General features: G+C 41.4%; 1 protein-coding gene and 1 long non-coding RNA gene across 3 annotated transcripts in view; one reads left to right on the top strand and one right to left on the bottom strand.

Annotated features, from left to right (window-relative positions):
- LOC123607209 (transport and Golgi organization protein 1 homolog) overlaps positions 1-27,281 on the bottom strand; it is a 63,326-nt gene that overhangs the window by 12,258 nt on the left and 23,787 nt on the right. The gene's annotated exons all lie outside the window — the stretch shown is intronic.
- On the top strand, positions 14,742-19,748 carry LOC123605864. 2 transcript variants are annotated; one of them, XR_006715962.1, is made up of 2 exons: positions 14,742-15,651; positions 19,482-19,748. It is a non-coding gene; the product is annotated as an uncharacterized LOC123605864 (long non-coding RNA). The 2 variants fall into 2 exon arrangements; XR_006715961.1 differs by lacking the exon at positions 19,482-19,748 and adding an exon at positions 16,347-16,670.

The raw sequence follows: 27,281 nt of genomic DNA, 5'->3' as shown, positions 1-27,281 counted from the left end.
TCAAAGAGGGTTTTCTCATCTTCACATTTCACCAAAAGCCAGGTCCTGGCAAAGTACTCACTCCACACCTCAGGCTCATATCATCACTTCTTTCCTAATCATTTCTATGCAAAATTACACTCATTCTGTTCTCCTTCCTCCTGTGATGTTTTCCTCCCCTGGTCTCTTGTCTTAAGAGAGGCAAATCCCTCCACATTGTCACTTAGCCTCTAACAGGGAAGAGAAAGATTTTCAAGAGTTCACAAGTCAATGAGACATCAGAAGTCACCATATTTATCCCTAGTTAAAAAATTAAAACCCACACCAAACACGAGTAATGAAAAAAAATTACAAAGACTACTCAAACCTCAAATCTTACCTGGATATACTGGAGGCTCTGTCTGAGAGAGGAAGAAACAAAATTGAGTTTGAGGTCAAAATAGTAATAGTAAAAACTTTTGCTTCCTGATGAAATACTGAAATGTCATCCAATGAAATTACAATGATCATTTTGTTCAGCATAATGAATTCATAACACTAATATAAGAAAAAAGTAGAATCTCATATTTAGTTCATGATTCTTTATAAACCATTTCTGATAAAAGCAGAAAGATTCGCAGCTTATTTTGACCAAAAGATAGATTTACATTATATTAAATATCAAAATATTCAATTCTGTCAGTGCATAATGCAGACAGTTTTAAAAATACATAAATAAAATATTTGTCTGATTTTTTTTCTCTTGTAGTCAAAACCAACATCCACACTGAAGTCCAGAACCCAGGATCATTTGAAATGCCAAAAAAAGAAAAAAAGAAAGAGAGAGAGAGAAAGGGAGAGAGGAAGAAAGAGACAGACAGAGAGAGAGAGAGAGAGAGAGAGAGAGAGAGATGGAGGGGGACGGTAGGGGGGCGAGAAGGAAAGGGAAGGGGTGGGAAGGAGGAAGCAAGCGGCAAGGGAAGAAAAGGAAAACCTTTGTACGAAGACACGCTTCTCTCATTCTCTAGAAAGCTTTCTGAAATGTTACACAGGGTTGGCTGCGTTCCGAATCAATAAACAATCACAACATGTCAGGTGCTATGATTTTCCTAGATCACTAAAAACAGAGGGTCTTCCAAACACACATCATCAAATGAGAAAGAGAGTGGAACATGGCTAGAGAAAAAGCACAGGCACCAAAAGAAATGATGGCTAACATTTCAAAAACAAAGCAAAAAGGGCTCCCGTTGAGAAGGTATAAGAAAAGCAAGAGGAACTTAATTCCTGTAAAGGCACTGGTCTAAGGCAAGGGTTAACAGTTTCCATACTGGAGACTTCTGGAAAAGTGAACCAAAGAGAGAACAGGTATTAGGGAGTAATGGTTGTCTGGGCCAAAGTAGAAATAACAATTTAAAGCCTGACTGCACCAGGAGTTCTATTTTCTAGGAGCACTAAAAGCACGTCAACCACGGAAAAAGACATCCTGTGATTGTCTTGTGTCCACTGAAAAGTCACAACCATAAGATAATGACTGTGGGACTGAAGGATGCTTCCCCACTCCCAGCCCCTCACCCTTTGGAAAAGTGCCTTTATAAGCCTGGCATACCACCCTTTTGGGGGAGCGATATTCCTCTTTCTTGGTGGCTCCACTGTATACAACCTATCTCTTATAAACGCCACCTGCTTTGTTTCCCTTTTGATCAGTGTTCATTACTAAGACACTGAGACTGGGGAACCTGGTCTGGGTGGTCCAGTAACACCCAGACCCAAGTCATCCCCTGATGAATTATAGCTCAATAAAATCTAGGCAAGACTCTACTTTAACAAAAGGTAAAGACACATTTTCTTGACCCGTAGGACGTATATCCCTATTTGAAAGTTTTCAATGATGATGTGATGCTGAAGCGAGCCCCAACATCTTGCCAGGATATTGGAATATCATCGTGGTATCAAAGAGTGAGTCATAAAAATGTTGTTATAGGAAAGTGTATCTACGGAGGGCAAACAGGAAACCATGGATAGTCCTTTAATGTCACATGTTTTCTTTCCTAAGGAGGGGAAATGGAAACAGAGATGGCCTTACAAATACTTAATATGCATATTTTCTTTTTGAAGGGAAAGATTTCTAAATTGGCAGGAAAAGAGGAAAAACAGCCACTTATAAATAAACTCATGCTGTTCTGTTCTTGCTTAGAAGGCCTGCCCTCCAGAGAAACTATTTCTCCAAAGCCTAATGGGGTTTTTCTGAAGATAAGCAATACAGTGAAGGGAAATACTCAACTACAATGCTCTTCCTCCTTCCTGTCTCATAGGGGAGTAAACTCAGCCTAAAACCTAGCCAGGTAAAGACAAAACTTTACACTAAAGGCCTTCACCTCAGTTTTTTTAAACAAGGACGTGACCCCAAGCTTCCCAAAAAACTTAGCAAGGTACCCTAAAAGGAAAAAACACATATTTTGAACACAGAATGCAAGCATTAGAATCACACTTCCTATGGCAGAGATGGTGGGATAATCAGGCTGGGAATGTAAAACTGCTCTGATTAATAGGATAATGACTCTAACGGAAGAAGTAGTCAGTATGCAAGAAGAGGTGGTGAATGTGAGCACAGAAACGATAACTCTAGGATCCAAAAGGACTTCTAGAAATCCAAAACATCATAACAGAAATAAGGAATGCCTTCGTTGGATTTATTAACACACACAACACAGCTGAGGAAAGACTCAACAAGCAGAAGGAAACTGTCAAGTAGAAACATCCAAAACAGAAACACAAAGAAAACAATTAAAAATACAACAGAGAAAATCCAAGACCCGTGTGACAATGACAAAAGGTGTAACATACACACAATGGGAATACCTACTTATACGTTTGAAGTGAAAATGACTGAGAATTTTCCAAGATTAATGATAGTCATGAACCACAGATTCAGGAAACTCAAAGAATTTCAAGCAGGATAAATACCCCCCTCCAAAAAAACCAAATCAAACCAAAAGCAAAACAAAACAAAACAAACAAAAAAACACAAGACTATCCCTAGACATATACTATTCAATCAAGAGAAAATTGAAAACAAAGAATTTTGCAAGAAGCTAAGGGGTAGTGTTGGGGGCTGGAGTTGCAGGGAGATGGAAGAAATAACACCTTACCCAAAAGGAACCAGGACATAAAATACTCAGAATTCAGAAACCATACAATCAAGAAGAATGAAATGTTTATACTGTTAAAGAAAAGAACCCATCCACCTAGAATTCTGTGAACAATTAAATTGTCCTTCAAAACATATACAAAGTAAGGGAAATTACTGGAGATACTGAGGTCAATAATAAAGGCTTAATTCTCCAAGAAAACATAATCCTTAATGTACACGCATTAACAACAGAGTGTCAAAATACATGAGGCAAAAACTGATACAACTGCTAGGAGAAATAGACATACATTATTATAGCTGAAAGAATTCAACACCTCTATCAGTCATTGACAGATTGAGCATAAAGATATTCAAATTTAAGAACACAGTTGGACTGAACTGCATCACCAATCACCTAGATCCATGACCATCTGTAGAACACTTTCTACAATAGAAAAATACACATTCTTCTCAAGCTCATATAGAACATTCACTGACACAGACCATATTCAGGGTCATAAAATACACCTTAACTTGAAGTCAACAAAATCATAGAAAATACGTTCTCAGAACACATATGTAAGCTAGACATCAATAATAGAAAGACAACTGAAAAACTACAAAATATATGAGAGATATTCTAATAGAAGATAGAGAATAGAGATAGAATAGAGAAATTCTAAAAGAAGAGGGTCAAAGAGACATTTCACAGAATTTTAAAAATATGTCCATCTAGGGGCGCCTGGGTGGCGCAGTCGGTTAAGCGTCCGACTTCAGCCAGGTCACGATCTCGCGGTCTGGGAGTTCGAGCCCCGCGTCAGGCTCTGGGCTTATGGCTCAGAGCCTGGAGCCTGTTTCCGATTCTGTGTCTCCCTCTCTCTCTGCCCCTCCCCGTTCATGCTCTGTCTCTCTCTGTCCCAAAAATAAATAAACGTTGAAAAAAAAATATGTCCATCTAAATGATAATGAATGTTGGAATTACTACAATTTGTGGGATGCAATGAACACCGTGCTTAAAGGGAAATCTGAAGTACTGAATGCATACAAAAGGTCTCGTAAAAACTTTGTGCTTACCAAAAACTTCTGCTTACTTATGCTTAAAAGCCTATCTGTAAGTTATTTTAGTATACTCACAGCAAGGACAAATCTCCAGAGGTAAATAAGACATGCACAAATTGCAACAGTGGCAGTAATAACGGCAAGCTTCCACAGAGTTCCGAAGACACGAGAGCCAAGAGGGAAATGGTCAGCCAAAATATGGACAAGCTGAAATAATATTTGAGATAATGAGGAATAGCAAAGACATTTATAATATCTGTCAGAAAGCATCATTTTTATAAACCTTCAACCAGCCTCCAGGAGGTTATAAGCACACCTCTCAAATGCCTCCTCCTGAAGGAGAGGGAGGACAGAAGGCTTACAAAGGAGCAGGGGCAAACCTGTAGGAGTGATGATTGTGTTTACGATCTTACTGTGCTGATGGCTTCATTGTTCCTTACCCTTTTAGGAGACAAGAAGTAAATGACTTCTGTTGTACATTCATGAAGTACCTGGATAAAATCCTTTGGAACATTTCCAAACATACACCAACATTTACGGAAGGATGGGAGAAAGTAACAATAAAAATGTACTAGAGATTCAAATGAGACTGTTACAGTTACAGAGACAGATGTTTACAGATATGGCTATAACTGAGAGATGTGCAGCTGCTCTTATAATAATATGGGATTATTCCAGCAAAAATAAATTCTACATTATTGTTTAGTTTCTACAAACACTGAGGTTTTCTTTTTCCTAATGTTGATTTATTTTTGAAAGTAGAGAGAGCGGGGGAGGAACGAGAGAGAGGGAGACAGAGAATCCAAAGCAGGCTCCACGCTGTTAGCACACAGCCTGATGCTGGGCTCCAACTCACAAACCTGAGCCAAAATCAAGAGTCAGATGCTTAACTGACTGAACCACCCAGGCTCCCCATAAGGTTTTACGTTCAAGGTTTACTTTGAATCTGAATCACAGCCCAAATTGTCAGATTTCTGAATTAAATAAAGATTTGCATAATCAGGTGATCTTGTCTATTTTGATGAAATCTATGAGGTTTTAAGTTACTTGAACACACATCTCCAAATAGCCAATACAATTAATTCAAGTTCCTATTTCATAGTGTTGCACCTAAATCAATCAATAACAACTATGGAAATTACTTTCTAAATAACACAAAAGTCCTGGATGTGGTCACCAAAACAACAGAACACATATCATTTTACTAAAACTAGACTTACCAGTCTTTTAGGAGAAAATACACTCACAATGCAATTCATACTAATTCACATACCAAACTTCAATTTTGTACCAATAAACCTCTCTAGAAAGTAGTCTCCAAAATGCGTACCATTTGTATCTTCAGCTCTCAGAACTGAGGTCACTAAGATGCGTGCTGGTGGGCAATGTACACTGACTTTGAGTGGCCACTGTCTGCAAGAGAGCAGGGTCTGTCAGCACAATGATCAGGGGGATCAAATGCGGCAAAGACAGAGGCCATCTTGACATGAATGGTAAACATCCTAAGTCCTGGGCACTCTTGATACCTCTGCCAGCTATCCGTATGCTGATATCATTAGTTACTGTTAACTAGATTAGATCCAAGGGAGCCAGTAACACTTGGTTCCCACAGACAATGGTCATGACCAGGTGCAGGTAGGAAATGCAAGACAAGTTAGTTTGTGCAAGAATTCAGAAATGAGGGAGGGAGAGAGAGCTGAACTGATCTATGAGATGCAGCCTAGGTAGAAGGGGGAAATTGCAATAAACAGAACCAAGAAATTTCCTCCTTCGTAGACTCAAAAGAGACAGAATAGATTCTGTTGTGCCTGGAGGTATTCATGTGGGAGGATTCTGCCTCAATTTAGGTTGTTCCTGACTTGGGACGTTGCAGATCCCTCTCTAAGAATCTGGTGCATGCCAGCCTCAAGAAATCTACTTTTCTCTATGGGTGTCCCCTGTGTCTCTGTCTCAGGCTCCTGGGAGTACAGGTTTTGCTTTTTAATGATAGAATGAAACATTCACACTGGCAACCAGGTATTTCTTTATAGTTGGACAACCCTAAGGACATTTAAGACCCTTTTTGCTTTGGGTAAATCAACACTCTGTACATAGTTGGCTAAAGAAAGGACAAGAGTGCATTCACTTCCTGATCACATCACTCCTAGTGATTTTCTTATTATAAATGTCCAAGCAGGCTGAGGCCACTTCATGTACGCTGAGCTTGTCATCTACCTGGTTGGACACAGAGTCCTTGGGGGCAGCCTCTAAGACCAGAGGGAGAGGGCTGATGCACAAGTTCCCAAAAGCGAACAAACCAGGAAGCACAGAGCACAAACCACATTTCACTTTCCAACACCAACGCTTCGGACACCATGGTTCCCAGGGCTACCAAACTTCACACATATGAACAACGTGCTGATAGGAAAACTAACTACGTATAAGAGGGACTCCAAACTTACAAAGCTTGAAGAAGAATCTTGACAGGCCTTCCAGGAGCCATCTAATAGTATAAAATACTATTAATACTATTAAATGGCTCTTATTCAATAGAGTTTCTGACATTTTTAAAAACGAGTTTAGGGGCGCCTGGGTGGCGCAGTCGGTTAAGCGTCCGACTTCAGCCACGTCACGATCTCGCGGTCCGTGAGTTCGAGCCCCGAGTCGGGCTCTGGGCTGATGGCTCAGAGCCTGGAGCCTGTTTCCGATTCTGTGTCTCCCTCTCTCGCTGCCCCTCCCCCGTTCACGCTCTGTCTCTCTCTGTCCCAAAAATAAATAAACGTTGAAAAAAAAATTTTTATTAAAAAAAATGATTTTAAGGAAGTATAATTCAAACATCATACAAGCCCCTTATTTAAGACAAAGATCTCAGTGGCTTTTAGTATCTTCCCATGTCCTCCTTTCTTGACATTATGAAGCTCAGGTTTCTATCCTGTCAACACTACTCTTTTTGGACCAAGTGGCCCAGACAGGATCCACAACTTCATGTGGACAGGAACCCCTACATGCTGGTCGAGAAACCTTGCCCTGACTTAATGGGTTTTCAAAAAGAACTGAGTTCTCATCAAGGACTCCATGAAAAAGCTGTTTTTTTTAACCACAGTCTGAAAAAGATAAATAAATAAAAAAGGAAGAAGTCACTGATGTCGGATGTGTACTCACATTTGTGTTGGGGTAACCGGGATACCCGAGTAAGAGGATCCAGAAAAATAGCTTCTGAACCTTCATATTCTGGTCCTTTCAGGGGGCGCCTGGGCACCAGAGAGGAGGTGCAGATGGGGGTGAGGAGGTGGTGGGGGTGGGAGGGGAAGGGACGGGGTGGGAAAGGGGGTGGGGTGGGGGGGCGGGGTTTAAATAGGGATGGGATTGGGGAGGGGTGTGGCAGGAGAAGAAGGGGGTCAGGGAGAGTACCCGGATCAGATCAAGTACAAGAAGGGAGGGAGGAGGGTTCAGACAAGTTAGTAGCTCAGCAGGTCAGTAAATCACTAGATGAGCAGGCCACAAGTAGCCAGTTAAGTAGACTGACAGTAGCAGGTGGAGCAGACGAAGATCTCTCTTCATCCGAGTCTTCACCTGTTTGAGCATTGCCATAGCCATTCAGACGCTTTATGTTCTCTCTCCACCAATCAGCTGCTTCGACCCTGATAGCTCACAAAGGACACCCCGCGTGACCATGGCTTTTCAAAAGCCCCTTCCATTATGTACATATCTGGGGGCATGTGTGTCCCTATGGGAGTGTCTATGTATGTCTGGGTTTTGTACGTGTATATATTAGTTATGTGTGTGAATTTGCTGCCCCTTGGGTCTTACCGTGTGTGGTGTGTGTGTGGTGAGTGTGTGTGTGGGGGTGTGTGTGTGTGTGTGTGTGTTCTCCTCGGGGTGTCACTGGCCGTGTCTGCGGTGTGGGTCTGTGTGTGAATCTGTCCATAAGCCCCATACCTGTGTTCCCAGGTGAGGCTGGGTATGATTCTGTGCTTGTGGTGTCTGTTTATTTCTTTGTGAGTATGGGTGTCTGTGAACCTCAGAAATGAGCTGCCACAAAGGGGACTCCCCAGGGGCGCCTGGGTGGCGCAGTCAGTTAAGCCTCCGACTTCAGCCAGGTCACGATCTCGCGGTCCGTGATTTCGAGCCCCGTGTCAGGCTCTGGGCTGATGGCTCAGAGCCTGGAGCCTGTTTCCGATTCTGTGTCTCCCTCTCTCTCTGCCCCTCCCCCGTTCATGCTCTGTCTCTCTCTGTCCCAAAAATAAAATAAACGTTGAAAAAAAAAAATTCAAAGGGGACTCCCCAAAGGTGACCCCCAGCGATGGGTGAATATGAGACAATCTATCTCTTCATTAGATCCTGTTGGGAAAACTGTATATCTACATGCAAAAGAATGAAAGTGAACCCTTCCCTTACATGGTACACAAAAATCTACTTAAAATGGCTTAAAGACTTAAATGTAACACCTGAAACCATCATACTTCTAGGAAAAACCAAAGAGGAAAACTCCTTGACTATGCTCTAGGCAATGAGATTTTGGGATTGGCACCAAAAGCATACGAAGTAAAAGTAAAAATAAACAATTGGGCCCACATCAAACTAAAAAGCACAGGGAAGGAAAGGGAAGGAAACCATCAACAAAATGGAAAAGCAACCTACAGAATCGGAGAATACATTTGCAGACCATCTCCAAGAAAGAGTTAATATACAAAACAAATAAGGAGTTCACATGAATAGTTAACCTTAAAAATAAAACTACCAGTTATGTTACCAGGAAAAGAAAATGGCTTATTTAGGAATAGCAGAGAACTGCCACTTGGGAGAAGGAAGCTATAGCAAGTCTGGAGAACAAAGGACAGGAACACTTTTATAGAGGAAAAGGAGAAATTGGGAGGGCTATGATATAGTAAAAGTCCATTGGAGTAAACTGGGAGGTCCAAGTATAGTGGCTTTTCATTGCGTAAATTGTGACAGTCTCTCATCAGCTGGGCCATCATCTGGAAAGAAGAAAGACCTTTCTTCCTCTTGCTGAGGTAGTATAGCAGTAGCTGAAGAGGTATCAGCTTACGAGATATGTCTCCTTCCAGTGGGTCTGCAGGAAATGACACGTGGTAGAGCTTCCCCCTTCTGGCCCCCTGACTCCATTTTCTTTAAGGTTTTATTTTCTTTCCAGTTCATTAGCATACAGTGTTGCATTCGTTTCAGGTATACAATAGAGTAATTCAACACTTCCATCTTAAATAAAGTCTCCTCTTACGATTTTCCCAAAGTCAACAGCAAAGAAACCATATAACAGGGTGAAAAAGTGGGCAAGGACCCAAATAGACTTTTTCCAAAGAAGACATACAAAAGGCTAACCGGTATAAGAAAAGATGCTCAACATCGCTAATTGTCAGGGAAATGCAAACCAAAACCACAATGAGCTATTACCTCACACCTGTTTGTTAGGATGCCTATTCTCCGAAAGTCAAAAGATAACAACTGTGGGCAAGGATGTGGAGGAAAAGTGAACCCTTAAGCACTATTTCCAGGAATGTAAATTGGTACAGCCATTGTGGAAAACAGTTTGGAGGTTCTCAAAGTGTTAAAAATAGAAATACCATATGATCCAGCAATCCCACTTCTGGGTGTAGATCACTATCTCAATGAGACATCTCTACTCCCATGTTCATTGCAATATTATTCAGTAGCCAAGATATGGAAACAACTTTAAGTGCCCATCAAAATAAAGAAAAATGGCCTGTGCATTCAGTGAAATAGTATCTGGCCAGAAAAAAAGAAGGAAATTCTACCATTTCTGACAACGTGGGTGAACCCAGAGGACATGATTCTAAGTGAAATTAGTCAGACGCAAACAGACAGATATTGTATAATCTCATGCACATGTGAAATCTTCGTCTAAAGAAAAGTTAAACTTGTAGAGACAGAGAGTTGAAGGGTCGTTACCAGAGGCTGGAGGATGGGCAAAAGGGGGAGATACTGATCAAAACGTACAAACTTTCCATTGTAAGATGCACAAGTTCTAGCGACCTAACGTACAGTACGGTGACTACAGTTAACAATACCATATCGTATATTTGAAATTTACTAAGAGAGCAGATCTCAAGCATTCTAACCACACCACAAAAACAAAGTAGCTATGGGTGGTGATGGATATGTTACCTAGTTTCATTGTGGTTATCACTTCACAGTGTATGCATATATCAACATATCACATTGTAAGTCTCAATTACATAAAATTTTTATTCATCAAAAATAATAAATAAGTAAGTAAATGAAGACCAAAATAAAGAGATAAATGAACAAAATTCCAATGTGTGAAAATGACTCTGGATAATGCCTGAAACATAGTAACAGCCACCAGAGGTATAAGAGGACCTGGGAAATAGATACATACGTGGTACTTCAGTATACCTGGAGCAAAAAGGTGAGGAGAGAATACAGGCTTATTTTAAGAGATGAAGCTGGACAAGTAACCAAAGCCTGTTTCTGCAGGACCTTGCAAACCAGTAAAGAACTTTGTGCTTTTTCCGGAAAGTACTGAGGAGCCATTGAAGAATTTCAATCATTCACTGACTGATTGCTGAGCTTTCATTGTTAAAAGATCATTCTGATTGGAGATGGAGAATGAGTTGACGTGAAATGGAAGTGGGTGGCAGGAAAAGTAAACAGGCCAATTTTAAGGCTGTGCGTGAGATGATGGTGGCCTGGCCTATGTTAGTTGCGCAAGACTGGAAGTAGTGGGAAGATGAGGCAATTGTTTCAAGACATACAAGTGAGAGGTCTTGATGATTAGCTATTGGGGTTGGGAGAGAGGGAGAGGTCTAATGGGTCAGTTGCTACAGTGGGATCGAGAAGGGCAAGAGACAACTTGCATTGAGCTACGACAGGATGACCTTGGTGGGAAGGATACAACTGGGAGGTGAAGGCCAGAACCCAGATGACCATATGTTGAGGAGAGGCGGGGAAGTGAAGAGTGGAGTCAAGATCATTGACTTGTCAACAGTACTGCTTGTTGCCACCTAACATCCATTCCCACCTTCTCTCATATTGAGAGAATTCCTGATATTTAGTTGGGTACATGGCTTTGTAGACTAAGCCTTTACATTACCAGGAAGTGTTAGTTATGGTCAACAGAATGCAAATGGAAGTGAGGTGTGCTATGGGCAATGGCCTTACAAGAAAGGATATGCTCTCCCCTCCCCATTTTCCTTGCCTGCTGGCTGCAAGCAGATCTGCTGTGCTGAGTCATCTTTGACCTTGTCAGTAAGGAACCACAGAGCAACCATACAGAATCCTGGGTATCTGACACTACAGGGTAACCATTCTGGGTTTGAACATATACCTAGACTGTTACATGAAAGAGAAATACATATTTTGTTGAAGCCATGGTTATTTATAGCCCCTGTTAGAGCAACCCGCTCTATATCCAAACTATTACAGAATTTGATACAAGAAGGGAGTGGCTGATAGTTTAGAACCCAACATAAGTGGCATATGTTTGGTGGGCAGGCAGTAGGTGGGAAGGCACAGATATTATAGGCTGCAAGTTGTGACAAAACACTAAGCTGTTGTCTATGATCATTCTCATGGCGGATCACATGCCATCAGAACCTGAAACTCAAGAAGAAATTAATCGAAATATTTGGAATGTTGGTGTCTGTGGGATGCATTTTGCCACTTTCACCAGGAACCTGCCACAAACAGATCTCAGGCTAGGGTCAGCCAGTCTGCCAGCACTGATTCACGGGTATACAGCTTTTCTAAGGAAGCTCTTTCTGCCTGTAGATGACAATCCAATTTGGCGGCAACGAGAGTGACTAGTGCCTCCAAAGCCTGAGAGAGGCAAAAACTTCTGCACCCCAAACTGAAGGAATTACAAGTGGCTTTCAATAGGTAGCCTAAGCAGGACAGGACACCCAAGCCTTTCTCAGTCACCTCCCCAATATGGCTGACTCAAGGTAAATTGGCGAAGTGCAAAATAGCCGTCATTGATTTAGTAGGGAGACTTGGTAAAGCCCAGAACAAGCTACACAGAAGACCAGAGTTTTCAGGCCCCAAAACTATGCCTGAACAAAATATTTCAGTTTGATTATTTACATACAGAATTTGACAGACATAAAAGTAGACCAGAAGCCTAAATGTTTGAGGGAATTTTCTTGCAAAAGAAACCATAGCCTAGGAAAATGGGGAGGAGAGAGCACATCCTTTCTTGTAACGCCATTGTCAATAAGGCATAGACTAGTTTGACCTCTAATACAATCCTTATGATCCCCTTTCTGCGCAGCAGGAAGTGGGCTGCAAAAGCCATCCTATCCTCAAGAAGTGTATATTCTTCCAAACAGCCACTTCAGATTTGTCCACAGAGGATGATGAACATGAAAGAATGTTCCAGAGGGAAAGACAAAAGCTAAAGATGACAGTAGAGGAAGCAACGCCTCCCAGACAGCAGAATCAGGACCTACTGAATGAACTGAGACCCCAAAGAGCGCCAGGACAGGGTTCTGTCATAATTCATGCCTAGGGGAGTTGGATCATTGCTAGGGACTTATGTTACCTCATTATTCACTCTTCTCTTTCCGGTATTGGAGTTTTTATAGCAATATCCTACTCCAGGGATATATATTGGTTGGTTTGGAGACTAGACATAACTCATGCTTTAGTTTATAGTTTGTCAGATAGGAACTCTATCCCTATCGAATGGAGAGAACCAAGGAGTAACAAGAGATACTAAATTTTGACCCATATGTAGTCATTCTATGAGACCTGGAGGTTATATTTCTTGAATATGACAATGTTCCATGCGTGGAGATGATGCTCTGTGTGTATTTGCGGACAGTTGTTTAATCAAAGGGGTAGACCCTGACAGAAACTGTTAGTGGTCACTCAATAGTCATGCCCTCAGTTCTCTCATAGAAATGGAATGCCCTATTTCTGGCTGAACACATAACCACTCAAAAAGAAAGACCACATTTCCCAGCCTCTCATGAAGCTATGTACAGCCAGGTGACTAAGTTCAGACCAATTAAATGGGAGCAGAAGTGATATGGAAAACTTTCTGGTTATTCTCTGAAGCTAGAGGCATGTCCTCCCCTTTCCCACGTTCACTTCCCACTTCCTGGATGTGGACATGATGCTGAGTCCTCTCAGTTCTACCCTAGAGGTGGTGAAGCACCTTCACAGAAGGAACCTGAGTCCCTGAGAGGGTGGAGCTGCTAAGCCAGCTATGGACTGAATATGCCCAGACTATTCAGGAAGGAACGAATAAATTACTGGGTGTGTTTGTTGAAGCAACCGAACCTATATCTAACCAGACATTACTCTAAAGAATGTGTTCATATTGTAGACAGTAGGAAGCTAATAACAGCATTTGAACTCTCATGATTTGTTACAAGTATTTTTGTTCTAATGTTGAGTAAATTGATGATATGCCAGTATCATCAAACGAAAATCACTAATCCTGAGTTTGTAGAACTGGAATAAATCTATCAATAACCCAAAGCAGTCATTGTTTACTCTTTTCTATGTTTGCAAACGTGGATGGGAATTGGGAAGAAGAGCGCCAACCACCTGAAACAGATAAATTTACACATCACACAGTTAGAAAAATGAAGTTAAAATTCCAACAAAGGATACATGTTCGATATTTTGTTAAATACTGGGACTGCTTTGAAATGTATATTATCAATACCTCCTTTTAAATAACCTTCTTAGATTTTGCTAACTCGAGACTCTAAGGTCTACCTTTCCCTCTTCTGCTGAGTATCACAAGGTCTCCACTTACGATCTAAATGCTACAAACTTTGTTATGAGACAGTCTTATGGGACAATATCTAGAGGACTAGACAATATCTAGACAATATCTAGAGGAAAGTTACAGACTTTCAATGTGACAGTTTTTAAAAGAAACCTTGACATTTTTGTGGGTTCAGTGTTCAGGGCTCAGTGCTCTTGTGACTGACGAGCAATCTCTTTCATCAGTGCAAGCCTTTGTGATAAAATCTTACTCGACTTCTGTGTCTGTTATCTTAAAGTCTACCACACCTGGCGCTATAGTCTGTGGCCTATTTCTCTTGACATACTATTAAAAGTCAAGATCTATTCATTGTTTCATTTTGCCTCATGGCCCCCAAGCCCCACTTTCCACAGGCAAAGGAGATTGTCTTTTAGGCCTAGGAGCCAATGAAAGTGATCCAGTACTTGGTTTGTTCCAAGTCTGGGAAAGTTCCTCCTGCCCCAGAGCTGGCATCGAAATTGCAAAAGGTAAGCAGTTCTCAGAGGAGACAGAGACAACAGCTCCCCCGTCCTCCCAATATCTCAAGTCCCTTAATAGAGTCTGTTGCTGAAATTGGTAGATATTTGTGTTCAACTTCTTTCTCTCCAGCAGTCTGACTCTTGTTTGTATTCATAAAGAAATTGTTGACCTTATGGATTCATTCTCGGCACTATGACCTCAAAGATGATCTCTCTGAGACACGTACCGACACACTGCCTTTTCTCCAACTTGCCTAGGTGGTTCCCTGAGACAAATGTGGAGCTGGTTTCAAATCTTCTCTGTGACCTGGTGTGCCTGATGAGGACCAAGGAGAAAAACTGCTACTTGGGCCTTCAAATTTTCTGACTCCAAGACAGAGGCTCCTATGGGATTCCAGTCTCAGTCATTCACAGAATGGAGAGATGGTAAAAGGATGTCCATCGGATGCCTGAATTCTTCCCATTGTGTGGGGGGTCTATAAACAGGCCTAAGGTTTCATCTCAGCTCCACGAACTGCCACTTTTGTAATATCATCCCTCTCTGAGCCTCAGTTTCCTTATTTGTGAAATGGGCACAGTAAGATTCAGACTTATGGTTTTTGTGAAAAGGAAACACAAATTATCCATAGAGAGTACTTAACTACCTTGTAGGCCATTTATCACCTCAAGGAAATCTTAGCCTCTGAGAGGCTCCAAAATATAAATATTTTTTGGAATTAGGAGGTTCCTAGGAAACTCAAAGCACATGTTCCCTGGAGATTTCCCATGAAGTGTTTGTCATTATAAGTTCCCACGAATGGCTCAGCCTATTGCTTTTGCCTGAGAATAGGCTTGTAGTTAAAAAACAAAAAAACCCTGAAGAGCATTCAAAGAGCAGGTATCCTTGAGAATGCCAGGTGTGGGAGGCACATAGAAGACAAGACAGGAGTGAGCCACACCACGGCTCAACAGAAGCCCTTGGGTACTTCAGGAAGTAAGTCCTATTTTTTGAAGGCCCTATGCTTGGAGGCTCATCTTTGCCATGTAGTTCCCAAGAGTTGGGGTGCCTGACGTAGCTCACAAAACCCTCAGTCCTCTGGGACAACTTCTGTATTATGAGATCCTCCTGACTGTGGGTCACCACACCTGGAGTGGGGTTTCTTGTGAGACTGTGTCTCTGCCTCTCCTGTTTCCATATATTTTGTGCTTTTATCCGTTATTTTACAGACACTGTTAAGCTATCTTTCCGATCCTTTTCAGAGGGAATTGTTCCATAAGCAGCTGTTGAATCCTTGTGTTCATGGGAAGAGGTGAGTTCCGGATCCTCCCATGCTGCCATCTTGACCCCAGCTCCACAGTCCATACTCTAAACCACATGTGAAATAATACATTTTTAAAACCACTCTTTGGGCAAATAGCAATGATACGTTTCTTCTGAACGTGTATTCTGAAATGTTATCAAAAGTCCATAGAATGAAAATCACTGAGCAAGAAGATGGAGCTAAGGATGACTGAGACAAAGTTCTACCCTCAGAGGGGCTGAAACACTCCTAGGGGAGATGAGATCGATGAAGGAGCAATTTAATGCAATCAGGAAGGTCCTCGGTAAATTGACAAGGAGTTCAGAAGGAAAAGAAACTCCCTTCAGCTAGAAAATCAGGAAAAGGATGCTGCAAGGAGGTAGCACAACATGCATATTCCCACTGCAAAGAAGCCACTCTGGGGGACTATACCTTTGTTTTCATTGTATTGCTTCTGCTCAAAAATAGTTTAGGACGATACTTTGGGAAAGGGTCACCAAGGAAAGCAGCGTCATTACTCTAAACTCTCCTTTTTTATTCAGAAGTATACTTCCCAGAATGAGATTTCAATATCCCACTTTGAATCATGGATAGAACAACTACACAAAAGATCAACCAGGGAATAGGAGAGTTGAACAACACTACAAAACAACTATGTTGATTCAAAGTGAATAAAAGTTGTTTTTTTTTCTTTTTAATTTTAGAGAGAAGGGAGAAGGCTTTCATTTAAGCCCAAATTAAGATAGCCACCCAGGATACAAAATCTTCACAAAGAAGAGACTTCTCTGAGGAAGGAACAGTCAGTGCAGGATTACATATGTTTTTTTCACACGAAGCATCATAAATCATCATGGCCAATGACATTCCAGAAAGTTACAGACTTTATCTCATGTCTTAGTATCTGCAAGACTGTATGACTTTAATCTTATGGAAACCAGGGACATGTGTTTCTTGTTCTTTATGTTTGAAATGCTCCTTTTTGGTTATTTTTATTTTTATTTTTTGAAGCTTTCAATTTTTTATTTTTTTAAAAAGATGTTAGAGAAGGAAGAGCCAAACCCTAAGAGACTCTTAAAAACTGAGAAAAAACTGAGGGTTGATGGGGGGTGGGAGAGAGGGAAAGTGGGTGGTGGGCATCGAGGAGGGCACCTGTTGGGATGAGCACTGGGTGTTGTATGGAAACCAAGTTGACAATAAATTTCATATTTAAAACATACTAAAAAATGAAAAAAATGTAAAAAAAAAAGGTGAAATTGACAACACTTAAAAGCCGTCATTCTGACCATTTTAAAATGGACAATCCAGTGGCTTTTATTATAGTCCTGATGTTGCACAACTATTACCACTAAGTCTAAAATATTATTATCATTCTGAGAAGAAAGCCCGTATCTCAATTCCTCCCACGCCAATTCCCTGGCAACCACTAATCTACTTATGTCTCTTGGTTCTGCCTGTTCTGGAGGTTTCATATAAATGGAATTATACAAGACATGGACTTTTGCTTCTTTCACTTAGCACAATGTTCTTGAAGTTCATCTACACATGTGACAGTACTGCATGCCTTTTGATGACTAGACAATATCCCCTTGTACGGTTTTACCACCTTTGATGTATCTGGTCACCAGTTGATGAACAACTGGGTTGTTTCCACATTTCAGGAATTGTGAATGGTGCTCCTATGAACATTTATGTAGAAGTTTTTGTGGGAATATATGTCTTCAATTCTCTTGGGTTTATACCTTGGAATGAAATTGCTGTGCCATATGGCAACTCCATTTTTAACTTAAGAAATTGCCGAACTGTTTTCCAGAGTAGCTGTACCATTTCACATTTCCACAAGCAGTGTTTGAAAGTTCTGATTTCTCTACATCTTTGCCAACGTTGATTTTTTTCCTTCCAGGATTTTATTTAAAATTTGTTTAATGTTTATTTATTTTTGAGAGAGAGAGAGAGAGAGAGACAGAGCATGAGCGGGGGAGCGGCAGAGAGAGAAGGAGACACAGAATCCCAAGCAGGCTCCAGGCTCCCAGCTGTCAACACAGAGCCTGACACGGGGCTCAAACACAGACTGCGAGTTCGTGACCTGAGCCAATGTCGGACGCTCAACGGATTGAGCCACCCAGGCGCCCCTCCTTCCAAGATTTTATTTAAATCCAACTTGGTTAACATGTAGTGTAGTACTGGTTGCAGGAGTAGAATTTAGTGATTCATCACTTACACATAACAGCCAGCGGTCATCACAAGTGGGCTCCTTAATGCCCATCAACCATTTAGCCCATCCCCCCAACCACTTCCCATCCACCAATACTCAGCTTGTTCTCTATAGTTAGAAGTCTCTCAGGGTTTGCCTCCCTCGCTGTTTTCATCTTATTTTACCTTCCCTTCCCCTATGATCATCTGTTTTATTTCTTATATTCCACATGGGAGTGAAATCACATATTTGTCTTTCTCTGACTTATTTTACTTATTTCACTTATGAACTACTTCATAAACTACTTCCATCCATGTCTTTGCAAATGGCAAGATTTCATTCTTTCTGTAGTCTGAGTAATATTCCATTATATACATATACACCGATTCTTCATTATCCATTCATTGTTCAATGGCCATTTGGGCTCCACCCATACTTTGGCTGTTGAGGCAATGCTGCTATAAACATCGGGGTGCATGTATCCTTTTGAGTTGGTATTTTTGTATTCTTTGGGTGAATACCTAGTACTGCAATTGCTGAATTGTAGGGCAGTTCTATTGTTAACTTTTTAAAAATGTTCATTTGAGAAGGAGTGTGTGTATGTGATTGGGGGCAGGGGCAGAGAGAGAGGGGGGAGAGAGAGAATCCCAAGCAGGATCAATGCTGTCAGCGTGGAACCTGAGGCAGGGCTCAATCTCATGAACCATGAGATAAAGACCTTAGCTGAAATCAAGAGTTGAATGCTTAACTGAATGAGCCACCCAGGCACTCCTATTTTAACTATTTGAGGACCCTCCATACTGTTTTCAAGAATGGCTGCAGCAGTTTGCATTTCCAACAACAATGCAAGAGGGTTCTTCTTTCTCTACACCTTTGCCAACACTCGTTGTTTCTTGTGCTCTGGAAACCATCAGTTTTGAACAGGGACTTTTTATTATTGTCCTTAAGATATTTCCATCTGAGACACAAAAGACAAAGGTGGGAGGTGTGGCCAAGGCCCACACTGGTACACCAGATGCTTTTCCAAAACCAAGAGGCCTGTAATAGGGTCTGTAAGCTTTAGTACAAGACAGACATTGTCATCATCAGTTGTTCCCAGAAATATTCTAATTCTCCAAGCTTGTGAAATCAAGGGAAGCCTCTGCTTGACATAATCATAAGCAGCCTGCGGCAGACAGGTGTACCCTGCATGTGTTAGTCACTTAATAGTCCCCAAATATGTGATAAATGGATGGAAGAAACACTATCAAACAGCCAGAAGAAAAGAGGAAGGAATGTTTGTGTCCAGTGCAAATCCAGGAATCCACAGCAGTGGCTATTTTCACACAAGAGGCACCAACATAGAGGAAGTTTCCACAACCCCCTTGCATCACACAGTTTCAAAATCAGGCTGTCTTGCAAATAGCAATTAATCTGACACCTACCCATGTAAATTATTGACCGCTTGAGAGGAAAAGGTAATGGCAACAATGCTCAGAGGGCTCAGAGTCCATTTCCACCAAAGCTGCTATTTGGGTGCTGGCCCGATGGAGAGGTGATAGCCTGGAAGGCTAGTATTGAAAGAGATCTCATGTGCCTGCCAGGATGGTTACGGTAATGGTATCTACTTTAAAGATATGATTGAAGCCTTCTCGTTTGCCATTTTCAGGAACCACCTTTATGCCTGGAACCCTTCAACTGACTGTCAAGGACATTTTCTATCCATCATACACATCTAAGTCCCAGTGCATGGTAGTCAATGAGGCTATGGTCCCACTTGTAGACCTTGTTGTGTCCAACTATGCCCCCTTGAAGACCAATCTCTTGGTATCAGATAAGAGCTGTGACGGGTGGTTAAATTTCAAGGAGTTGATTCACTGAATGGGCACTAAAAACAAGATGCTGAAATAAAGAAAATGTCTATTTTGGAAGATGAGATGATGTGTGAGACGTGTTTATGTAACTTGGGTGGTGTAAAAGGAGAGACAGGGAAGCTGGACAGCAATTTCTAATCCTGCATCCAGAGTACTCCCCTACACAAGATTTATGAACTGTCTTGTTACTTCTCAGTCTGAGTGGAAGGTCACATCTCCTGATTCATACCTAAGTATTCCTTCTGGGAGACAACCAATAAACAGCTGATAAAAATATGAAGGATCAGGAAGCATATTAAAAACAAGGAACACTCATCCTCACCAGTAAGTGGGAGAAATACTTATTAGAACAATGGGATGATGCCACATCCACCCTCAGGTAAGCCAAAAATTGAGTTTGATCGCTATAAGTGTGGTCTCTAGATGTAGACCCTGAGCTTGTCTCATCCTGGAAATGCAGTTAGATCAGCACCAAATCATTCTGAACAGCTAGCAAAGAGATTTGAACATTAAGACAATAATCTGCATCACTTGAGCCACAGAACATGGCAGGTATGTGGTGTGGATAGGTGAACTGCTGGAGAGAAAAGCCGGGGAGGGGAGGGAGCTGTTTGTGGAGAGAGAGGACAGAGAAAAGGAAAGGGGGAGAGTGCAGCCCACGGGGATGGTGCAAGAAAAGCAATCCCCTGAACGTAGCTGGAGAGAAAGAGAGAGAAAGTGAAAACACTTGCAGGGGACTGGACAAGAAATCCGTGAAACCACACGAAAAAATTTGGAAAGACCATGGATACCTGGAGATTAAAGAACATCCTACTATAGAATGAACGGGTTAACCAAGAAAATAAAGAGGAAATATAAAAGTACATGGAAGCCAATGAAAATGAAAACATGACAGCCCCAAACCTCTGGAATGCAAGAAAGGCAGTCATAAGAGCAAGTATATAGCAATCCAGGCCTTCTTAAAGTAGGAAGAACGGTCTCAAATACACAATGTAACCTTACACCTAAAGGAGCTGGAGAAATAAGAGCAAATAAAGCCCAAAACCAGCTGAAGAAGGGAAATAATTAATATTAGGGCAGAAATCAATGATATTGAAATTTTCAAAAAAGTAGAACCAATCAACTAATCCAGAAGAGGGTCCTTTGAAACAATTAACAAAATAGATACACCCCTAGCCAGACTGATCAAAAAGAAAATGGAGAGGACCCAAATAAATAAAATCATGAATGAAAGAGGAGATATCACAACAAACACCACATAAATACAAACAATAAGAGGAGAATACTATGAGCAGTTATATGCCAACAAAACGGGCAATCTGGAAGAAATGGAAAAATTCCTAGAAACATATAAACTACCAAAACTGAAACAGGAAGAAAGAGAAAACCTGAACAGACCCATCACCAGGAAAGAAATTGAATCTGTAATCAAAAATCTCCCAACAAAGAGTCCAGGGCCAGATGGCTTTCCAGAGGAATTCTACCCAACATTTAAAGAAGAGTTACCGCCTATTCCTTTGAAGGTGTTCCAAAAAATAGAAATGGAAGGAAAACTTTCAAACGAATTCTACAAGGCCAGCATTACCTTGATTCCAAAACTGGACAAAGACCCCACTTAAAAGGAGAACTACAAATCAGTTTCCCTGATGAACATGGTTGCAACAGTTCTCAACAAGATACTAGCCAACCAGATCCAAAAACACATTAAAGTAATTATTCACCACAATCAAGTGGGATGGATCCTGGGATGCAAGACTGGTTCAATATCCACAAATTAATCAATGTGATATCTGACATTAATAAAAGAAAGGATAAGAACCATGTGGTGCTCTCAATAGAGGTTCCTGAAAGCATGTGACAAAATATGGCACCCTTTTTAAATAAAAACTTTCAAGAAAGCAGGGATAGAAGGATCATACCTCAAGATCATAAAGGTCACACTGCTAATATCATCTTTAATGGGGAAAAAATGAGAGCTTTCTCCCCTAAAGTCATGAACTCCACAAGGATGTCCATTCTCATCACTGTTATTACAGAGGGTTGGAATTCCTAGCCTCAGCAGTCAGACAACGAAAAAAAATTAAAGGCATCCAAATCGGCAAGGAGGAAGTCAAAATTTCACTCTTTGTAGACACCATGGTAATCTATGTGGAAAACCCAAAAGACTCCATCAAAAAACTGTTAGAACTTATACATGAATTCAGCAAGGTTGAAGGATATAAAATCAACGTACAGAAATCCGTTGCATTGCTATACACCAACAATGAAGCAGCAGAAAGCGAAATCAAGGAATTGATCCCACTTAAACTTGCACCAAAAAAGATAAAATACCTAGGGATAAACCTAACCAAAGGGGTGAAAAATGGATACACTGAAAACTACAGAAAACTTAGGAAAGAAACTGAAGAAGACATAAGAAAATGGAAAAACATCCCATGGAGTGGAAGAACAATTTAACAGTTGTTAAAATGTCAATAATACTCAAAGCAATCTACACGTTCAGTGCAATCCTTACCAAAATAACACCAGCATTCTTCACAGAGCTAGAACAAACAATCATAAAATTTGTATGGAACCAGAAAAGACTCTGAATAGCCAAAGATCTCTTGAAAAAGAAAACCAAAGCTAGAGGCATCACAATTCTGGATTGCTAGCTGCATTATAAAGCTGTAATCATCAAGACACTATGGTACTGGCACAAGAACAGAATAGAGAATGGGACACATTAGCGAACCCAGAAAGGGACCCACAAAAGTATGGCCAACTAATCTTTGACAAAGCAGGAAAGAATATCCAATGGAATAAAGACAGTCTCTTCCGCAAGTGGTGCTGGGAAAACTGGACAGTGACATGCAGAAGAATGAACCTGGACCGCTTTCTTACACCATACACAAAAATCAACTCAAAATGCATGAAAGACCTAATGTAAGACAGGAAGCCATCAAAATCCTCAAGGGGAAAGCAGGCAAAAACCTCTTTGATCTTGGCCGCAGCAACTTCTTACTCAACACGACTCTGGAGGCAAGTGAAACAAAAGCAAAAACGAACTATTGGGACATCATCAAGGTAAACACTTTTGAACGGCGAGGGAAACAAACAATCAGCAAAACTAAAAGGCAACCGACAGAATGGTAAAAGATACTTACAAAAGACATATCACATAAAAAGGTGAGTATCCAACACCTATAAAAACTAATAAAGTGCAACACCTCTCAAATAATGCAATGAAGAAATGGGCACAAGACAGGAATAGACGCTTTTGTAAAGAAGATATCCAGATGGCTAACAGAAAGAAAACAAGATGCTCAACATTACTCATCATCAGAGAAATACAAATCCAAACCACAAGGAGATACCACCTCACACCTGTCAGAATGGCTAAAAGTAACAACTCAGACAACAAATGATGTTGGTGAGCATGCATAGAAAAGGAACCCTTTTGCACTGCTGGTGGAAATGCAAACTGGTGCACCCACTCTGGAAAACAGTATGAAGGATCCTAAAAAAAAAAAAAAAAAAAAGAATTAAAAACAGAACCACCATACGACGCAGCAATTGTACTACTAGGTATTTCTCCAAAGGCTACAGGACTGCTGATTCAAAGGGTCACCAGCACCTCAATGTTCATAGCAGCATTGCCAACAATAGGCAAAGTATGAAAAGATCCCAAATATCAACCGACTGATGAATGGATAAAGAAGATGTGGTATATCTTCCCAGCCATCCATCATTGTTTGATGAGTGATGAAAACATCTGAATCAAGGCTTTTACAGGTCTTCGTCAGGGTTTACAGGATGGGTCTTCCACTTCTTGGGGATCACCTGAGGGATGAGGTACACCCTCTGCATGTGATTTGTGATCTGACTGGAGCAAAGAGTTTAAGTTGTGTGAGGAATGTGGGGAGGGTTTTTTTGTTTTGTTTTGTTTTGTTTTGTTTTGTTTTGTTTTGTTTTTAATCCCCCAACAGTCTACTCAAATCAGAATAAATGTCCATCCCATCCAGGGCCTTTAGCAGATCCAGAAGCTGGTGTCACTCCCGTGAGTGATACCAATCCTGACTCCACCAAAAGTGCCGAGAAGTACAAGGGAAATGCTCTGGCCGTTTTCCGTTCTAAGTCTCTCCTGACACCCACATCTTTCTGTACAGCACACTCTCCTGCCAATGTCTCTGGTTTCTGTGTCGTATGATATGTCTGCTTGTTTTTTTTATGTTCCAAATGCACAACCTTTACCGAATAGTCCACGGGCTTCTCTACTGGCCACCTGGCATCTATTTGTGGTAAGTTTACAAGTTAAGTGTGCTTAGGGGTGAGGACCTTAGGGCTTTTCCAGGGTGTTCCTGGAAATAAGCCAAGGTGGATGATCCCACACTCCCCTTGGAAGTCTCCTGGCTTGCCTCATTCTTTCTGGATCTCCTCAATGTGGCATCACTGCTCTTGCTGTTTCTTCCTCTCCTGTTTCTGTCAAGGGTTTTAATGTGTTCAGAAAATCTGTGGATATCTCTACAATCTGAAAATGCAAACTGCCTTCACTGCAACTTATATTTTTGTATGTGTCATATAGAGTGGTCTTAGCGTAACTTTCATATCCATCAGCATTCAATCTTTTTGTGGGAAACATGCTGTCCAGAATCCCTTCAGGTGTGCCCTGGGTATGAACATTCTGAACTATAAGAGGTGACATACTTGTTGTAGAAAACACGCACTGAAAGTTAAGTTGTGAAGAGAAAAAAATCCAAAATGACCTGTGTGGCAAGTCCCCACCATGGTCTTCACTTGGGTTCACATGAGCAGGTTCTGTTGTGTCCTGTGTCACAGGTATGGGTAAAACACGGAAATTTACATGAGAAATCAAGGTGCATTTCTGTTAATTTTGTTAATTAGAATTTTAGCTCATATTTTTAGAGGACAAAAGTACCCTGCAAATTTTACTCTACTTAAGCTGAGAAGTACCTCTGAATTAAAATAAATTAGCTGAGCCCAATTAACATGTAGAGGCGAAGTGTTTCTCTAAGAGCATGCTTTCTTTCCAGGTTCTCTGCAGGACCTCAGGATCCCTATCGCTCCATGTGTCTCTGTGCCACTGGATAGCACTTCCAGAGAGGAGGAGACCCTACTGTCAGGAGAGCAGCAGATCGGGCACAGGCGGGGGCTCAGAGGCAGAGCTTTGAGCCACAAGGGCTATGATTCCATGAGTGGAAACTGGGACTGTCATTCCTTCTCATTCTATAGTTCTTCACATACACAGTAAGCAGCCTTTGTGGTGGAGGGGTATAAAGGGTAGGGGGAGGCTGTGGACTTAGATGTCTTCCTATGGGGAGTATGCTATTTTATTAATTTAGTATTCACTCCATAAATCCTCTAGGAAAAGAGCCCTTGCTCTTTTCACAGTGGTCACAAAGAGGGGACAAAGGAGCTGGGACAGAGGAGCTGGGTGGCGCCATTTCCATCCTCTGCCCCCCAGCATAAACACAGAGCCACCTACTGGAAACAAGGCAATTCCCACACTGCCTGCCTAACCTGCTTACAACAATCCCCACCTTCCTGTGCTCTGGCGAGACTGGCCTTCTAGGTCAAGCTTCGGTCCTAGGCTTGCCTCGGTCCCAGTGAAGCTGGCCCCTTCTCCAGAAGACCTGCAGAAGCCCCTGACCACACCACCTCTCTTGACCAGACAGTTGTGCAGGGCTTCACTTCTAGTGGCAGTCGTTCCAAGTCTCATTTAACAAGCAGATCAGAGCAGACCTAGATAAAACTCACCACATTCTGGCCAAGGACCATACATTGCCCATACAACTGGCCTGAAGGATAGTGCAGCCACAACACAAGACAGTGCACGCAACACACAACACAGACACTCCCTGATGTGCCAGGCCCTGGATACGAGATGACATCCTCTTCAAAAAGCCACTCATCTCACAGGCGGGTAACAAAAGGAGCTTTTGGAACACCGAGAAGGCAAATACTCAGCCAAAATGCCAAGACAAGAGGAATGCATCCCAAATGAAGGAACAAGATAAGGTTATGGCCAGAGAAATGGAAGGAACACTTCCAAACTCATTCTATGAGGCCAGCATGGCCTTGAGTCCAAACTGCACAAAGAACCCACTAAAAAAGAAAACTACAGACCAATTTCCCTGATGAACCTGGATGCAAAAATTCACAACAAAAATTAGCACACCGGATCCAACAATACATAAAAAGAATTAATCCCCACAATGAGGTGGGATTTATTCCTGGGATGCACAACTGATTCAATGTCTGCTAATCAACTGATGGGATACATCACATTGATAAAAGAAAGGATAAGAACCACATGATCCTCTCAACAGATGCAGAAAAAGCATTTGACAAAATACAGAATCTTCTCTTGATGGGAAAACAAAAAACCCTCATGAAAGGAGGGATAGAAGGATCGTGCCTCAACATCATAATGTCCAGATACGCAAGTCCCACAACCAATATCACCTTCAATGGGGGAAAACTGAGAGCTTTTCTCCTAAGGTTAGGAACACAACAGGGATCACCACTCTCACCACTGTTATTCGACATACTGTTGGAAGTCGTAGCCTCAGCAATCAGACAACAAAACTAAATAAAGGTGTCCAAACTGGCAAGGAGGAGTCAAACTTTCCCTCCTCGGAGACATGATATTCTCCGTGGAAAATCCAAAAAACTGCACCAAAAAATTGCTAGGACTCGTACAGGAATGCAGGAAAGCCTCAGGATATAAAATCAATATACAGAGTTTAATTCCATTTCTATATGCCAATAATGAAGCAGCAGAAAGAGAAATCAAGGAATTGATCTCATGTATAATTGCACTGAAAACCATAAAATACCTAGGATCAACCTAGCCAAAGAGGTAAAAGACCAGTACACTGAAAACAACAGAGGGGTGCCTGGGTGGCTCAGTCGGTTAAGCACCGACTTCGGCTCAGGTCATGATTCCCCAGTTTGTGGGTTCAAGCCCCACATAGGGCTCTGTGCTGGCAGCTTGGAGCCTGGAGCCTGTTTCAGATTCTGTGTCTCCCTCTTCTCTCTGCCTCTTCCCTGCTCATGCGTGCTCTCTCTCTCTCTCCCTCTTGCTCTCTCTCTCAAAAATAAAAAAAACATTATCAAAATTAAAAGAAAAACAACAGAACGTCTATGAAAGAAATTGAAGACAGAAAAAGAAAATGGAAAGAAATGGAAAAACATTCCATGCTCATGGATTGGAAGAACAAATATTGATAAAATGTCAATACTACCCAAAGCCATCTACACATTCAATGCAATCCCAAACAAAATTGCACCAGCATTCTTCTCGAAGCTAGAACAAGCAATCCTAAAATTTGTATGGAACCACAAAACTTTGTTTGGAACCACAAAACTTTTTTGGCTATGGAATAGCCAAAGTAATCTTGAAGAAGAAGACCAAAGCGGGAGACATCCCAATTCTGGACTTTATCGTGTATTACAAAGCTATAATCATCAAGACAGTATGATATGGGCACAAAAACAGACACATAGATCAATGGAACAGAACAGGGAACCCAGAAGTGGACCCTCAAACATATGGCCGACTCATCTTTGACAAAGCAGGGAAGAATATCCAA

This window comes from Leopardus geoffroyi, chromosome A2 (genome assembly GCF_018350155.1).
Source record: "Leopardus geoffroyi isolate Oge1 chromosome A2, O.geoffroyi_Oge1_pat1.0, whole genome shotgun sequence".
Lineage (NCBI taxonomy): Eukaryota > Metazoa > Chordata > Mammalia > Carnivora > Felidae > Leopardus > Leopardus geoffroyi.
The sequence above is the reverse complement of the archived record's forward strand: the minus strand, read 5'-3'. Positions and strand labels throughout refer to the sequence as shown.